The 18,645-nt window shown below is 36.4% G+C and overlaps 1 protein-coding gene and 1 pseudogene across 1 annotated transcript in view; both read right to left on the minus strand.

The window, feature by feature from the left end:
• DNAH12 (dynein axonemal heavy chain 12) overlaps positions 1-18,645 on the minus strand; it is a 195,435-nt gene that overhangs the window by 132,279 nt on the left and 44,511 nt on the right. The gene's annotated exons all lie outside the window — the stretch shown is intronic.
• Positions 9,035-10,368, minus strand: LOC109443570 (non-POU domain-containing octamer-binding protein; annotated as a pseudogene).

Consider the following 18,645-nt stretch of genomic DNA (forward strand, 5'->3'; position numbering starts at 1 on the left):
AAGCATTTCACAGAGAAAGAAGTATGAAATGCAAGTAGAATGTAAGTACTATGAGGGCAGAGATTTTTGTTCACATGACTATAAGTAGAAAAATTAATAAATTAGATAAGTAAGCAATAATATATAGCAGTGAAAATGAAGGAACTACAGTTACACCAAAGAATGTGGATGAGGAACAAAATGTTGAGTGGAAAAAAAAATCAAGATGATGCTTTTTTTAAGAATTGTCATATACAAATTGATAAAACAAAGAAAGCAAGAGAATTACAAACACAGAATTTATGACACACTTACCTTTAAGGGATATTAAGGAGATAAAATAGGAAAAGAATACACAGAGAGAAGCAACAGTATTGATAATCTTCCAATTTTAAAGTAGAGGGAAGGGTTCATGGGTGTTCATTTTCTTGTTATACTTCATAATTCATATACATGTTGCATATATTTTTTGAGTATTAGACATTAAAAATGTGTTAAGAAAGAAAAAGAATACTTATCTTTTCCTCTTTCCAATCCAATTCAAAGCCCATTAAAATCATACTCTGGTTACCTTCTTAGTAAAGCCTTATCTGTCCTTCATACAACAAAATTAATTGCTCCATGTCCTATTCTCTCACAGGATACTGCTGTTCTCTACCTGAAACTTTCTTCATTATGCTTTGTATTACAACCAGTTTCCATAGCCTATTTGTCTTACCATGTTGTGCTCTCCGTAAGTGTCAAAAGTCAATTTGTGTGACCTGGACAATAAAAAAAAACGAGCTAGAAGACTCTAGCTAATGTCAATATCAAAGCCAAATAGAGAAAAATAAATAAAAGGTATTTAAGTTGGAAAGGAAATACAACTATCTGTATTTTCAGATGACATGATCTTGTATATATAAAATCCTAAGGAATTCATTTAAAAACTGTTGATAACTAATAAATGAGTTGAGCAAGATTGAAAGATACAATATCAATTTACAAAAATCAATTGTATTTCTATAAACTAGCAATAAACAATCCAAAACTGAAAGTAAGGGGGAAAAATCCCATGTATAATAACATCAAGAAGTACAAAATAGTTTGGAATAAATTTAATAAAAGAAGTACAAGACTTATACACAGAAAATTACAAATTGTTAGAAGAAATTAAAGAAAAACTAAATAAATGGAAAGACACCCCATAATCATATAATGGAAGAATGTATATTGTTAACATAGCAATACTGGTGACATCAGAAACATAGAGGCATGAGAGGTCCCCCTTGATCTCTTCCTTTGAAGTTACAATATGTTGAACAACTGCAATTAAACAAAGGATTCTCTGTGCAACACAAAAACAAGTCTGAGATCCGCGTATCAAACATCTGAAGGTGGGCAAATCAGGGCAAACAGAAGGAGGAAAAGGAGCAGTGCAGAGGTGGGGGCTGTGAATGCACCCTGGAGCAATCTGGTCCAAGCAGAGGAGAGGATTGAGATTTCAGATGCACTCTCTGTGGCCCTGACAAACTCTGCCTGAGGGATCAGCATATAATATGGCCGAAGACCTTGGGGCAAAGACTGAATACAGAAGTGTGACAACTGTGGTCTAACATCCTTCAGTGCCAGGCAGGAAAAAAAGCCATGGAGCCAGGCCACTTCTCCCTACCCTCACAGAGCTCACCTCTTTCACACCCTCCCAGTGCTAGCAGTGAGCCCCAGAAGAGGCTGTAGCAGTGTCAGATTAAAAAGCAGAATATCAACAGTCCTGAGAACTGGAGACAGAGTTCCTGAGTAGCAGGGGCACTGGGGCTAATTCCAGTGACAAGAAAGAAGAAAGAGGGGTGAGGCAGCTGTAGTCTGGCAATCACCATTACTTGGAGGAGAACAAGGCCACAAACACACCAGCCACCTCTCTCAGCCTAACGCTCCCCTACCTTTCATGGCTGATCCCAGAGGGGGCAGCCAGGGTTGCTGAGGCACACAGCTCTGCATCTGGCTGTAGGGTCAGCACAGAGATTTCAGTGGCTCAGAACCCTATTGCCAATCAAATCCTCCCACAGGGGCAGTGCCCTGAGACCCAGGCGACCTGGTCACAGAGGAGACACCTACCTCCACAAGAAATCTTTCACTAGAAGCTGGAACAGGGCAATATAAAATAAAATACTCCAGTGCTACCTACTGGAAAACAAAAGAAAAACCTCTTCGTATCAACCTGCTGTAGAATTCATTCCCATAGATGCCCAGAAAGAGAAATAATACATTAATTACCATGAATAGCAAAGGTAACAAGGCAGCTCAGAAAGAAAATGAAAAATCTCCAGAAAATAAACTTAAGACTGGAAACATGTGACTTAAATGACAAAGAATTCAATATTGCAGTTCTGAAAAAACTCAAGATGCAAGAAAACTCAGAAGCAGTTTAATGAACTCAGAAATAAAATCAATTAAAAAATGAATACTTTACCAAAGAGATTAAAATTTGTAAAAAGAACCAAATAAAAACTGTGGCGCTAAAGAACTCAACAAAAGGGGCGACTGGATAGCTCAGTTGGTTGGAGCACAGTGCTCTTAACAAGGTTGCCGGTCCAATCCCCACATGGGCCACTGTGAGCTGCACCCTCCACAACTAGATTGAAACAACTACCTGACTTGGAGCTGATGAATTCTGGAAAAACACATTTAAATAAATCAAAGTAAAAAGACAAGTAATTAAAAAAAAACTCAATAAGAGGGATGAAGAATGAAAGAGTGAGCTAAGAAAATAGGACTGAACAGACGGAAGAAGGAATTAGTGATATCAAAGATACAAACTTGGAAATGATGCTTATAGAAGAAGAGAGAGACTTGAGAGTTAAAAGAAATGAAATAGCTCTACAAGAATTATCTGATTCCACCATAAAGAATGATATAAGAATGAAAGTTGAATACCAAAAGGAGAAGAGAGGTAGAAGGGCACAGAGACTCTATTTAAACAAATAGTCAATAAGAACTTCCCAAACCTATAGAAAGAACTGGATCCTCAAATACAAGAGGCAAACAGAACAACTAATTACCTCAATCCCAAAAGGCCTTCTCCAAGGCTCATTATATTGAAGCTGTCAAAAATTGATGACAAAGAAAGAATTCTCAAGGCAGCCAGGGAAAAGAAGGAGGTAACCTACCAAGGAAAGCCCATTAGATTATCATCAGACTTTTCAGCAGAAACTCTACAAGCCAGGAGTGCGTGGAATCAAATATTCAAATTATTGAAAGAGAGAAATTACTAGCCAAGAATAATATATCCAGCAAAGTTATCCTTTAGATACGAAGGAGGAATAAAGACCTTTCCAGATATACAGAAGATGAGGAAATTTTCCAACACACAGTCTGCATTACAGAAAATACTAAAGAAGAGAAAAAAACAAAAGGATACAAAATCATGAATAAGATGACTAACAGACAGACAGAAGCAGGATATGGCAACCCCTGCAAAGAGAAGGGCACTATCCACTTAAACATAACATAAAGGGGATAAAAACAGAAAAAAGAAAAAGAGAAGACAATTTGCTACTGCAACTTGGATATGAACTCACAGCATAAATAGGGATAATTGGTGCCAACAAAACATAAAAGGGGAGGGAGTAAAAGTCTGAATTTGCAAAGGGAAATGGAGATAAGATGCATGCTGAAGATAAAGGATTACTGTACATATGAAACTTCCTTTTACATAAACTCCATGGTAAACATTCAAAAAAAATCCAGAACTGACATACATGACCAAAAAAGAGGAAACAGAGGTAAAAAATCATATAATATCACCAAACAAAAATAACGACAGAAACACAAAGGCAAAGAAACAATGGAGACATTGAGCTACCAGAAAACAAAAGATAAAATGGCTATAGAAATCCTCATACATCAATAATCACCCTAAAAGTAAATGTATTGAACTCACCAGTAAAAAGGCACATAGTAGTGGATTGAACCAAATAACAAAACCCAACCATATGCTGCCTTGAGACACATCTGAGCTGCAAGGACAAATATAGGCTCAAAGTGAAAGGGTAGAAAATGATACTCTAAGAAAATGACATCCAGAAAAAAAGTAGTTATGGCCAATACTTATATCTGACAAAATAGACTTCAAGATAAAAAAGTTAAGAAGAGACAAAGATAAATACTTTATAATAACAAAAGGAACAATACACCTTGAAGACCTAATACTTATCAATATATATGCACCATATCAGGGAGCACCAAATATGTAAAGCAACTACTAACAGAACTAAAGGGAGAAATCGACCAAAACACAATTAGAGTAGGCGTCCTAAATACGCTATTGACAGCTATGAATAGATCATCCAACAGAAAATCAATAAGAAAATATCAGCCTTAAATGACACATTAGACCAAACGGACATAATTGACATTTACAGAGCCTTTCATTCTAGAACACCAGACTATACATTCTTTTCTAGTGCACATGGAAATTCTCAAGAATAGACCATTATGTTGGGAAACAAAACTAGCCTCAATAAATTTAACACTGAAATCATACCAAGCATATTCTCCAACCACAATGTTTTGAATTGGAGATCAACTGCAAAAAAAAGCAGAAAAACCACAAATATGTGGAGATTAAACAACATGCTACTAAAGAACAACTGGGTCAAAGAAGAAATAAAAGGAGAGATTAAAAGACACATAGAAACAAATAAGTATGAAAATATATCATAGCAAAATTATTTGGATACTGCGAAAGCAGTATTTGGAGGGAAATTTATATCATTACAGACCTATCTCAAGAAACAAGAAAAATTCCAAATAAACAACCTAACATTACATCTTAAAGAACTAGAAAAAGAAAAACAAATAAAACCCAAAGTCAACAGAAGAAGGAGATAATAAAAATTAGAGCAGGATTAAATGAAATAGAGAACAAAAAGACAATAGAAAAAATTAATGTAACAAAGAGCTGGTTCTTAGAAAAGATTAATAAAATTGACAAACCCCTGGATAGATTCACTAAGAAAAAAAGAGAAAAGACATGAATAAATAAAATCAGAAATAAAAGAGGTGAAGTTACCATGGATACCACAGAAATACAAAGGATCATACGAGAATACTATGTAGAACTATATGTGACCAAATTCAATTAACCTAAGAGAAATGAACAAGTTCTTTATAACCTTCCTAGAGTGAATCACAAAGAACTGGGAAATCTAAATAGATGAATCAACAGTAAGGAAATTGAAACATTCATTCAAAACCTCCCAAAAAGCAAAAGTCCAGGATCAGATGGCTTCACTAGTGAACTCTATCAAATATTCAAAGATGATTTAATACCTGTCTTCCTTGAACTCTTCCAAAAAATTGCCTAACTAATGAGTTAGGCAATACTTCCTAACTCATTTTATGAGGCCAACATTAACCTGATACCAAAACCTGGTAAGGATAAAACACAAAAAAAGAAAACTACGGACCAGTATCTCTGGTGAATGCAGACGCAAAAATCCTAAACAAATTACTAGCAAATCTAATACAATACATTAAAAAGATTATACATCATGATCAAGCGGGGTTCATTCTAGGTGCACAAGATTGGTTCAACATATACAAATTGACTAACGTGATATAAACAAGATAAAAGATAATCATATGATCTTATGTATAGATGCAGAAAAAGCATCTGATAAGATACAACAGCCATTTATGGTTAAAACACTTAATAAAATGGGTATAGAAAGTACCTTAACATAATACAGAACATATATGACAAACTCTCAGCTAATATCATATTTAATGGTGAAAAACTGAAAGCTATTTCTCTTTGATCAGGAAAAAGACAAGAATGACCTCTCACCACTGTTATTCAACATAGTATAGGAAGTCCTAGCCAGAGCATTCAGGGAAGAAAAAGAAATAAAAGGCATCCAAATTGGAAATGAAAAAATCAAATTGTCACTTTTTGCAAATGACATGATCCTTTATATAGAAAACTCTAAAGACTCCATCAAAAAACTAGTAGAAACAATAAACAAATAAAGTTGCAGGATACAAAAATCAATGTACGAAAACCTATTGTGTACCTTTATACTAACAATTAAATTTCGAAAAAAACAATTCCTTTTGCAACAAAAAGAAATGAAACACCTAGGAATAAACTTAACAAAGGATGTGAAGGACCTATACATTGAAACCTATAATACATTCTTTTAAAAACTGAAGATATAAAGAAATGGAAAGACATTCCATGTTTATAGACTGGAAGAATCAACATAGTTAAAATGGCCATATTACCCAAAGCAATATACAGATTTAAAGCAATCCCCATGAAACTACCAATGGCATTCTTTAAAGAAATAGAACAAAAATTATCAGATTTGTATGGCATAACAAAAGGCCCCAAATAGGCAAAACAATCCCAAGAAAAACAAAAGGCTGAGGTATTATATACTTCCTGACTTTTATTTATACTACAAAGTGACACTAATCAAAACAGCATGGTATTGGCAGAAAAATAGACACACAAACCAATGGAACAGAACTGAGAACCCAGAAATAAACCCACATATATATGGGCAAATAATTTTTGACAAAGGAGACAAAAACATACAATGAAGAAAGTCTCTTCAATAAATGGTGCTAGGAGAAATGGAAAGCCATGTGCAAAAGAATGAAACTACACTGCTATCTGTCATCATATACCAAAATTAACTCAAAATGGATCAAAGATCTAAAAATAAAACCTGAAACAATAAATTGCATAGAAGAAAGCATAGGTACTAACCTTATGGACCTTGGGTTCAGAGAGGATTTTATGAATTTGACTTCAAAGGCAAGGGAAGTTAAAATAAATGAATAGGGTTATATCAAACTAAAAAGCTTCTGCACAGTAAAAGAAACCATCAACAAAACAAAGAGGCAACCAACTGAATGGGAGAAGATATTTGCAAACAACACCTCCAATAAAGGGCTAACATACAAAAATATATAAAGAACTCATACAACTCAACAACAAAAAAACAAACAATCCAATCAAAACATGGTTAGAAGACCTGAACAGACACTTCTCCCAAGAAGTCATACAAATGGCCAAGAGATATATGAATAAATGCTCAACTTCATTAGCTATTAGGCTGTATAAGTACTGCATGCTAACCGATTGCAAATCAAAACCACAATGAGATACCACCTCACACCTCTTAGACAAGAAATAACAAATGTTGGAGAGGTTGTGGAGAAAAAGAAACCCTCATACACTGGTGGGAATGTAAATTGGTATAGCCACCTTGGGAAATAGTATGGGGGTTCCTCAAAAAATTAAGAATAAAATTACCATATGACCCAGCAATCCGTCTTCTGGGTATCTACCAAAAAAATATGAAAACATTTATCTTAATAGATATAGGTACTCCTATGTTCATTGAAGCATTATTCATGGTGGCCAAGACATGAAAACAACTGAAGTGCCTGTCCTTTGATAGATGATTAAATAAAGAAGATGTGGTACCTATATACAATGTTATATTACTTGGCCATAAGAAAAGATGAAATACTGCCATTTGTGACAATATGGATGGATCTTGAAATTATGCTAAGCGAAATAAGTCAGACAGAAAAACTCAAGAACCGTATGACTTCACTCATATGTGTGATATAAAACTGAAAGCAACAAATATATAAGACAAACATACAAATAAAACCTCATAGAGACAGACAACATTTTAGTGGTTACCAGAGAGTAAAGGGGTAGTGGGAGTGGAAAAAGTGGTTAAAGGAGGTGAAATATATGGTGATGAAAGAACTGACTCTCGGTGGTGAACATACATGCAACATATAGACGATATATTATAGAAATGTACACTTGAAACCTATATAATTTTACTAACCAATGACGCTCCAATAAATTTAATAAAGATTTTAAAAAGGTAATACTTCCCCAATCAATCTACAGATTCAATGCAATCACTATCATCATCCCAGCTTCCATTTTTTAAAGGTTTAATATGTATTTTAATAAATTGATTCTGCATTACTGCTCCATTTCTCAGAAAAATTCCAAAGGTACCAGAGACAATTAAACAGGGTACACCAGTAAAAAAAAAAAGTACAGCATAACTACCTACTATAGGCACAGCTAAGAGCTACTGTCAGATCTTCAGCATACAGCAGCCCTATTCCCAAGATTGTACTAGACTTATCAAGAAAAGTTGTGAACAGAAACATCATAGACACAAAAGGGCCATTCATTCTTGGGTTGTCCTTACCCAAGCAAAACGCTGATAACTCCAGAATTACATCAAAAATTTATTAAGGGAACTTACAGACAAAGCAATAGCAAGACAGTAGATCCCCATAAGGGGATGGGGCTTGTTATATACAGCCAAGTGGCATGGGCTAACACAGGTGGCTTATAGCCCTGTGGTATGTGCTAGTTAAGAGCTGTATCATCCAAAGCAGTAAACAACTTAATGGTCCTACTTATCTATGCAAGAACATTTCTTTCAGATGATACAGGCCCATCTGTACTGGGTAAACTGAAGGTCAGTTTGCTTCATAACATGGTGTTGGCCATGTTAAATACCAGGAATCATTTCGCCTAACAATACAACGGAACCTTATTATGCATGTTGTCTGTGACCTTTCTGGACATTTGTTTGAATTCATACCTAAGAGTAAATGGAACAATAGGCTAAGGTCATTAGGGGATGTTTGATTCTTGTGGTAGATGTGGCAGTGTCTCTGGGTTGGGGGGTATAAAAATGAGAAAGCAAATAGAAAAGGATGGACAAAGACTGGAATGATCAAGATTAATAAATAATAATGAATGTCAACTATAATTATATATATGATTACGAGAAGTGGAATACAGCATAAGGAATAGAGACAGTGGAAATGGAACAGCTGTATGCGATGTCAGAGGGGTAGTTGATTGGGGGTAGTAGATATGCCCTAAAGTAATACAGACAGGGAAGACCTAACTATTGGGAGGAATCTCTAACACTTTTCCAGTATAAAATTTTGGTTTGTTTAAAAAGGGTGCTTCTTTTAGAATCTTTGGAAACCAGACACTGTAATTTTATTAGTATCAGTGGCATCTGATTGGAACAAATTCAGCTCCACGGGCTGCATGGTTGAATGCAGCAGGGGTTCCACCAGTCGCCCTAACTTCTCCCCATTGTAGTAGTTTGGCCAAAGTATTCAGCTGTCGGTGAGGTCAACGCCAGATTCCATCTAACAGGGAATAGTGGCAGGTCCTGGTGGAGTATTAGCTGGCAGAGTAGGTGACATTGTGCCTCTGTTCTTCATGCCTATAGCACCTCCCATAACTGTTTGGCCCATCTGTACGTCTCACATCAGAGAAGGTTCTCTTGAATCCTTCCTGCTATTGCTGTATCAATTTTTCCTGTTGCCACTGCATGTCTTCCTCATGGCACCAGTGCTCCTCTTCCTGCCTGAGCTCCAGGTGTTTCTGTTTTTGCGTATCTTGGGTATGCAGCTCTTCTATCCTCTTAAGTTCTTGAAGCCTCATTCAATCCTGCCTCATTAGCATGACCTGGTGCTCATGGTGGGCAGCCTCCATCTCCCGTCTCTCATGATTTCCTTGCTGTGGAGGTCCACTTGGTCCTGAAGCTGCTTCTCCATCTCAGTGAGTGCCTTCCAGCACAGGGCATACTCTTACTCAAAGGCACAAGGCTGTGCAAATCTGGGTGGCTGCTTCCCCTCCTTGTGAAATTGCTAGTTCTTTACACTAACCAGCTTCTCTGGAAGTCCCTCTTCATCATCTAACTGGTTTGGTCCATGGAAATGTGGTTAGCAGGACGGAGCCTTCACTGCATCGGTCCAGAGTTATCCGAGCAGCTGGCTTTCCAGAGAACTCAACGATGCTTTTTCCTGAGAGCCTTCCTCGATCATCCACAATAAATACATCCTCTCCATGTGGCCAAACACAGAAAAATCTTCCTTCAACAGTCTGTGGGACACACGCTGAGCAAGGTTTTGGAGCATAAGGGAAGCACGGTGGCAAGCCAAGTGCATCAAATATGCAGCTGCTTTCCATGGAATTGCATGGTGTCCAGATCCACTTTGGAAGTATCTGCAAGGGTTCATGTTTCCAAGCAAATAAAGCTGAAGCCTTTATCCTTATGAATGAAAACTCTGCCCATATTTCTCAAGTAGTTTCCTCATTACCTCCTCAGTGATGTCAGGAGGAAGCTTGCATACAAAGAGATGGCTATACTAAGTGAAATTCTTCTCTCCTGGTTTCCTAAAATTCTTCAGGCCAACAATCAAGCCTTCATTTTGGCTGCTGGCCTGTTGCCCATTTGCAGGTATTGAAAGAGGCTGTGGCTGCTGCTGGTGATGATGCTTCCTTGGAGTACGGTTTTGCTTCTCCAAATTAAAGGTTTCATTGCTTTGCATTTTTGTCCCCCTATGCCAACTTTTCTCCCCTCAGAGGACTGGTGACACTACATGGTGTCTAACATCCCCCTCGGCTGCCTTTTTTCGTTTTTTTTGCTTGCACAAATTGACAAGTTGATTGTAAAAGTCATATGAAAATTCAAGGAATCCAGAATAGGCAAAACAATCTTGGAAAAGAAGAATAAAATTAGAGGACTCACATGTTCCAATTTCAAAACATATTACAAAGCCATAGTAATTGAGATAGTATGGCACTAACATAAAGACAAACATACAGATAATGGAATAGAATTGAGAGTCCAGAAGTAAATCTTACATTTACAGTCAACTGATTTTCAACAAAAGTACCTAGACAATTCAATGAGGAAAGAATAGTCTTTTTAACAAATGGTATAGGGACAAATTGGATATCCACATATCCTACGCCTACCTCTCATCACATACAAAATTAAATCAAAACGGATCAAAGACCTAAATGTAAGAATTAAGAGAGTAAAATTCTTAGAAGAAAACATATATGCAAATAATCACAGATTAGGCAATAGTTTTCATATATGACACAAAAAGCAAAGCAACAAATGAAAAAAATAGATGTGAGGCATCAAAATTAAAAACTTTGTGCTTCAAAACACACCATCAAAATGTTAAAAGACAATCCATACAATATATATTAAAAATTTTTTGTAAATCATTTGCTTAATAAGGTACTTGTACCTAGAATATATAAGAATTTCTACAATTGAACAATAAGAGACTATTAACCCAATTTAAAAATGAGCAAAGGATCTAAATAGATATTTCCCCAAAGGAAACATATAAATGTCTAATAAGCACATGAAAAAATGCTCAACATGTTCAGTCATCAGGTAAATGCAAATCAAAACCACAACAAGATAAAATTTCACACCCAAAAGGATGGCTATAATAAAAAAGATGGACAATAACAAGTGTTGACAAAGATGTGGACAAACTGGAAACGCCACGCATTACCGGTGGAAATCTATGATAATGCACTCACTTTGGAAAACAGTCAGCATTTCTCCAAAACGTTAAGTATAGAATTACCATGTGACCCTGGAATTCTACTCCTAGGTATACACCCCAGAGAAGTGAAACACATGTCCACACAAAGCCTTGTACAAGAACATTCACAGCAGCATTATTTATAACAGCTAAAAAGTAGAACCATAAATGTCTATCAAGTGATGAAAGGATCAACAAAATTTAGTATATCCATACAATGGAATATTATTCATCAATAAAAAAGAATGAAGTATGTATGCTATATGTCACAACATGGGTGAACCTTGAGAACATATGCTAAGTGAAAGAATTCAGTCACAAAGTCCACAGACTGTATGATTCAATTTCTATAAAATGTCTGGAACAGATAAATTCATAGGGACTGAAAGATTAGTAGTTGCAATGGCCTGGGAGGCGAGAATGGAGAGTGACAGTTAATGGTTATGGGCTTACTTTTTGGAGTGATGAGGTTATTTTAAAATTAGATAGTGGTGATGGTTGCACAACTCTGTGAGTATACTAAGAAACCACTGAACTGCACATTTTAAAGTGTTATGATATGTGAATTATATCTCAATAAATCTATTATAGAAAAGTAGACCAATAACAAAGGAAAAAGTGTAAACTAATGATAAAATTCTAAGTATATGACCTTTTTTTTTTTAGAAATGAAAGCAACCAATCAACATTACCAAACACCAACTTTGTTTCTAGCACAATATTAAAGGGCACTGGTTCCCCAAAGTTTAGATTCCATGACAGATGTTAATAAAAATTATTTATAGGGCCTGATCACTTCACAGGTAAATTTTACCAACCATTTAAGAAAAATTAATCTCTATCCGTCCCAAACTATTTCAAAAAAAATTCAAGAAGAAGAAATACTTCCAAACTAATTCTACAAAGCCTGCATTACCCTGACACCAAAACCAGACAAAGATACTACAAGAAAAGAAAATTACAGGCCAATATCTCTGGTGAATACAGATGCAAAAATTCTCAACAAAATATTAGCAAACAAAATTCTATAATACATTAAAAGTATCATACAACATGATCAAATGGGATTTGCTCCAGGGATACAAGGATGGTTCAATATCCACAAGTCAATCAATGTGATATAGCACATTAACAAAAGCAAGGATAAAAATCGTTGATCACATCAATAGATGCAGAGAAAGCATCTGACAAAATTCGACATCTATTTATGATAAAAACTCGCAACAAATTGAGTATAGAAGGACATACCTCAACATAATTAAGGCTATATATGACAAATCCATACGCAACATCATACTCAATGGTGAAAAGCTGAAAGCTTTTCCCCTAAGATCAGGCACAAGACATGGATGCCCACTTTCACCAGCTGTATTCAACACAGTCTGGGATGTCCTAGCCACAGTAATCAGACAAGAAATAAAAGGCACCCAAGTTGGAAAGGAAAAAGAAAAACTTACTATTTGCAGATAACATGAAACTATATGTAGAAAACCTTATAGACTCCACCAAAAAACTATTATAATAACTGAATTCACTAAAGTTACAGGATACAAAATTAATATTCAGATCAGTTGCATTTCTATACATTAATAACAAACTAACATAATATTAAGATAACAATCTCATTTACAATTGCATCAACAAAGAATAAAATACCTAAGAATAAATTTAAACAAGGAGGTAAAGAACTGTATTCTGAAAACTATCTAAGACATTGATGCAAGAAAGGAAAGACGACACAAATAAATGGAAGGATACACCATGCTCATGGATTGGAAGAATATTCTTAAGATGGTCATGCCACCCAAAGCAACCTATACATTAATGCAATTCCTATAAAAATACCAATGGCATTTTTCACAGAATTAGAACAAATAATCCTAAAATTTATATGGAACCACAAATGACCCCAAATTGCCAAAGAAATCTTGAGAAACAACAAAGTTGGAGGCATCACACTCCCTGATTTCAAACTATACTACAAAGATATAATAATCAAAACAGTATGGGACTGTCACAAAAACAGACACACAGATCAAAGGAATAGAATAGAGAGCCCAGAAATAAACCCACACCTATATGGTCAATTAACCTATGATAAGGGAGGCAAGAATATAAAGTGGGGAAGTAACAGTCTCTTCAATAAATGGTGTTTGGAAACTGGATAGATGCATGCAAAAAAAATCAATCTGGATCACTTTTTACACTATATGCAAAAATAAACTTAAAATGTATAAAAGACTTGAATGTAAGACTTGAAACCATAAAACTCTTAGAAGAAAACACAGGCACTAAACTCTTTGGCATCAGTTTTAGCAATATTTCTTTTGGATATATCTCCCTAGGCAAGGGTAACAAAAGCAAAAATAAACAAATGAGACTACATCAAACTGAAGTGTTTTTGCGCAGCAAAGGAAACCATTGACAAAATGAAAAGACAAGCTACTGAATGAGAGAAGATATTTGCAAATGACGTATTTGATAAGGGGTTAATATCCAAAATACATAAGGAACTCATAAACTCAACATCAAAAAACAATCTGGTTAGAAATGGGCAGAGGACCTAAATAGGCATTTCTCCAAAAAAGACATACAGGTGGCCAACAGACATGAAAGGATGGTCAACATCACTAATCACCTGGGAAATGCAAATTAAAACCACAATGAGATATCACCTCACACCTGTTAGAATGGCTATCATCAATAAATTAATAAACAAGTGTTGGTGAGAATGTGGAGAAAAGGAAACCCTCATGCACAGTTGGTAGGATTGTAAATTGGTGCAGCCACTGTGGGAAATAGTGCAGAGGTTCCTCAAAAAATTAAAAATAGAACTACCATATGAAACATCAATTCTACTTCTGAGCATTTATCCAACGTAAATGAAAACACTAATTTGAAAATATATATGCATCCCCTTATGTTCACTGAAGCATATTTACATTAGCGAAGATATGGAAACAACCTAAGTGTCCATTAATAGATAAACGGATAAAGAAGATGTGCTATTATATATATGTATATATAATACATGTATATCCATACAAATATATATAATATTACATCCAACATTCCTTTATTAAATTGCCTATAAATACTCAGATCCTCAAATGCCCTTGGAACCAAACTTACCATCTTACTGGTTCTCTCATTAACTAATAAGTAGAATAAAATGAGTTATGACATTGATTTTTATCTTTGTATGACTGTCATGTTTTTAGTTTTTGTAAATAACGTATTAATTTTTTAACTTTTAATTTTGATTATTAATAACTTTTTTGTATTTTTTATTAGTTTCAGGTGTACAAAACAATGTAATAGACATTTACACTCCTGACAAAGTGACAACCTCCCTCATTATTATTCAGCTTCAGGTGTACACTGCAGGGGTCAGGCATCTTCTAACCTTCCAGTTATTATCACCATCATCTGTTTTTGCTTAACATCATATTACTCTGGAATTCATCAGAACAGAACAGAACGACCACTTAATTAAATATTTGTTAAATAAATGAATTTGTAATGCCTATAAAGTATAAAGGACATACTCTCAAAGTGAATAAATTTAACTTCATTAAAAATTCATTATCCTCTCACCCATGGAAGAAGCTGAGTGTAGTATAGCCAACCTGTGTGGAGAGCACCTCCATAGGAGGCTGAAAAGGAAACAAAAGGCTAACTCCATTCAACTGCTCAAAAAATATTAATCACCTAGCACATGCTAGGCTCAGTTCTAGTGACTGGAGATAGCAACAGTGAACTGCCTCTCCCCGCCCCCCCCCCCAAATCACTATATAGTCCTTATTTTTCTATTTTGCCATTTAAAAACTTAATCAACTATCATAGTCCATTGCTGTGGAATTTATTTTCAAAAGGTATAAAGTATTAATTCCCTGTAATACTAAGAGTAGAGTCCTGAAAACTCATAGAAAAGAATATAGGGGAAATATTATAAATAGAGGGAATTAACTCAAAATGAATATATGAAATTCCTTATTGACTTTTCTACATTCATTTTACAAATATTTATTTAATATCTACCATGTGCTAGTCATCACTGTTAGTGATTGGGATACATCAATACATCAATAAATTAAACAAAGATCCCTTGCACAAATTTCCAGTTATAAATAAGTTCTAGAAGTGTAATGGCAACTATAGTTAATACTACTGTATTATATATTTGAAAGTTGCTAAGAGAGTAGATCTTAAAAATTCTCACCATGAGAAAAAAAAAATTTGTAATTATGTGTGGTGATGGATGTTAACTAGACTTATGGTAAATATTTTACAATATATGCAAATATCCAATCATTATATTTATACCTGAAACTAATATAATGTTATATGTGTCAATTAGATCTGAATAAAAAGGATTCCTTACCTCATGGAGATTATATCCTACCAGGGATGGATGGAGAGAGAAAATAAACAATAAACATAATAATGTGGTTAATTATATAGTAATGTTAGAGGGTAATAAATGCTATGGGAAAAAGAAATTAGAGCAGGATAAGGAGGATTAGGAGCAGTGGGGCACACAAGAAGTTTGGGGGTATCAAATAAGATATGGTGATAATTTAATCACAAATCTGAGGGGAAAAAATGAGACAAGAGTACATGTGGGTGAGGAACACTGCAGGTGAAGGGAACAGCTAGAGTAAAGGCCCTCAGGCTTGCTTATTTATGAAATGAGAATGGGAGACAATATAGCTACAGCACAGTGCATGAGGGCCAAGAGTAGTTGGAGGCAAGCTCACAGAAATAAAGAAGAGTGAGATCACGTGATGTCAGAGCTATAAAGAGGAGCCAGATTATGTAGTGCTGTGTAAACTTTTTATCTGAGTAAAATGTGGAGCCCTTGCAGAATTTTTAGGAAAGGAATAACATGATCTGACTTGTTTACTGTAATTGCTATATTCTGAATAGATGCCTGGGTGAAGGTAGGGCCACAGGTAGAAGCATGGAGACCTATTATGGCCTTTCTGTAGAAATCCATGTAAAAGATGATATAACTTGGACCATTATCTGGTGGTGTCGATGGAAGAAATGAATTTTGAGTTTGCCATGTATATTGGACATCCAAGGTAAGATCACAAGTAGGAAGTTGTGTATGTGACTCTTAGGTTTAGAAGAGAGGTCTGGGCTGGAGTTAAACATTTGGGAATGCTGGATACAGAAGATTGTATTTCAAGTCACCTATATTTTTGATGACATAGGTAAGACTGAGGAGATCATCAAGAGACTGAGAGTAGATAGAGCCAAGGACAAGAGACTGTGCACTAAGACCCTAGAATAATAAGAGGCTGAGAAGAATAGGAAGAAATAGCAAGTTTAAAAAGATAGCAATGCTACTAATGGTATGAGTGGTATAAAACAATTTATTCGTCCGTCTCAGCATGACTTCCAGAGATGATAATGACAAAGTGGCATGATAATAAGGATGGTGATGATAGGATGGTGGTGATAAGAAAGGAAAGAATGTTATCTGAATGAATTAAAAAAGGATACAAGGCTTAAATGTTAACAATAAACTATAAATTCCTAACTAAGCTAATTAAGAAAAAAGAAAATTAAAAATTACCAATATTTTGAATAAAAAAGGAGTTATCACTGTAGATTCAACAGACATTAAAAAGATAATTAAAAATGTTATAAGTAGATTTTCTAGTCAAGATGGCGGAATAGGTAAACACTGTGCTCACCTCCTGTCAGGACCACATCAATTACAACTAAACTAAGCCATTATTGAGAATCGCCTGAGGTCTAGCTGAACCAAAGCCCTATACAACTACATACATACAGAAGAAGCCACCTCAAGACTGGTAGGAGAGGCAGAGATACAGAACAAGCTGGTCCCACATCCACGTGTGACCATTAAAAATCAGAAGGGAAATCTTAACTGTGGAATTCCCCACCTACCCCCACCCACGGAGGAGTGAGGATCCTAGCCCCACACCAGGCTCCCCAGCCCAGGGTTCCAGCACCGGGGAGGGAGGTCCCCATAACTTCTGGCTGCGAAAACTAGCAGAGATTGTGGCTGAGAGAGATGGAGGGCAGGTGCAGTCCTAGGCACTCCTCTTAAACAGCCCATGCATGGACTTGCTCGCCGACGGACTCACTCATTCTGAACTCCAGCACTGGGGCAACAACCAAAAAGCACCAGGGACATACAGGGAGGAACTGAGTTGTCTGGGTTTAGGGTGAAGGCTGGATGGGCAGCTTTCTCCTGGAAGGAGGAGCTGGCAGAAGCTATTGTTTCTCCACCTTCCCTGCACACAGACACAAGCAGATGCCGTATCTGAGTCTTCATCAAACTGACTATCACCTTTTGTCTGCCCCACTCTAGTGATTCCTGGAGACCCCACCCCACCCAACTTTCAGGCACACCCAAGCTGCTTCCAGTGGCTGTTTCATACAAACAACTTGTCTTAGTTCATGCTGTAAACCTTTCATAAAATCTCTCAAAGGTTTACAATACCCAAACAAGCAGCATCTGGCTTCAGCATGTCCTATACCTCTGGCTGAGCAGCCCTAAGCCTGGCACTAGTGAAAGCCAGCCAAGGTTCACAAATTGGCCTCTTGAGGCACCTCTAAGCCCAGTGAAGGTGGCAGTCGGTCATCTGTGGATTTTTCTGTGGCTCATACCAGGTGGCCCAAGGCAAAACACAGACTGGGGCTAACTTGGCCTGCAGTGGATTGCCTCCCAGGAGGCCACAGGGCTGGCACAGCTGCTGGCCAGCTTCACAACAAACTCAAAGAGTAGACTAAGCAGGCACCAGGGCCCCACTAAAGCAAACCCTGCTATCCAGGGTCAGCCCCTGCACAACAGTTTTTCCACAGTAGTCACAGCCAGTCCTCACAACCTATCAGCTCAAGGGTCAATCCCTCCCATTGATGTGCAAATGGAAATCAAGGATCAACTACAACAGGAGGGCACACAAAATCCATACAAGGGACACACCTGGAGCACCTGACTCTGGTGACCAGGGAGACTGCACCACTGAGTCCCACAGGACACCTATATAAGGCTGCTCTACTAAGACCAGGAGGTATGGCAGCTCTACCTAATACATAAAAACAAACATGAGAAGGCAGCCAAACTGAGGACACAAAGAAACATGTCCCAAATAAAAGAAAACAAAGCTCCAGAAACAGAACTAAACAAAATGGAGATAAGCAATCTACCAGACGCAGAGTTCCAAATGCTAGTTATTAGGATGCTCAATGATCTCAGGGAGAACTGCAACAAAG

The sequence above is a fragment of the Rhinolophus sinicus genome, linkage group LG10 (assembly GCF_036562045.2).
Source record: "Rhinolophus sinicus isolate RSC01 linkage group LG10, ASM3656204v1, whole genome shotgun sequence".
Classification (NCBI taxonomy): domain Eukaryota; kingdom Metazoa; phylum Chordata; class Mammalia; order Chiroptera; family Rhinolophidae; genus Rhinolophus; species Rhinolophus sinicus.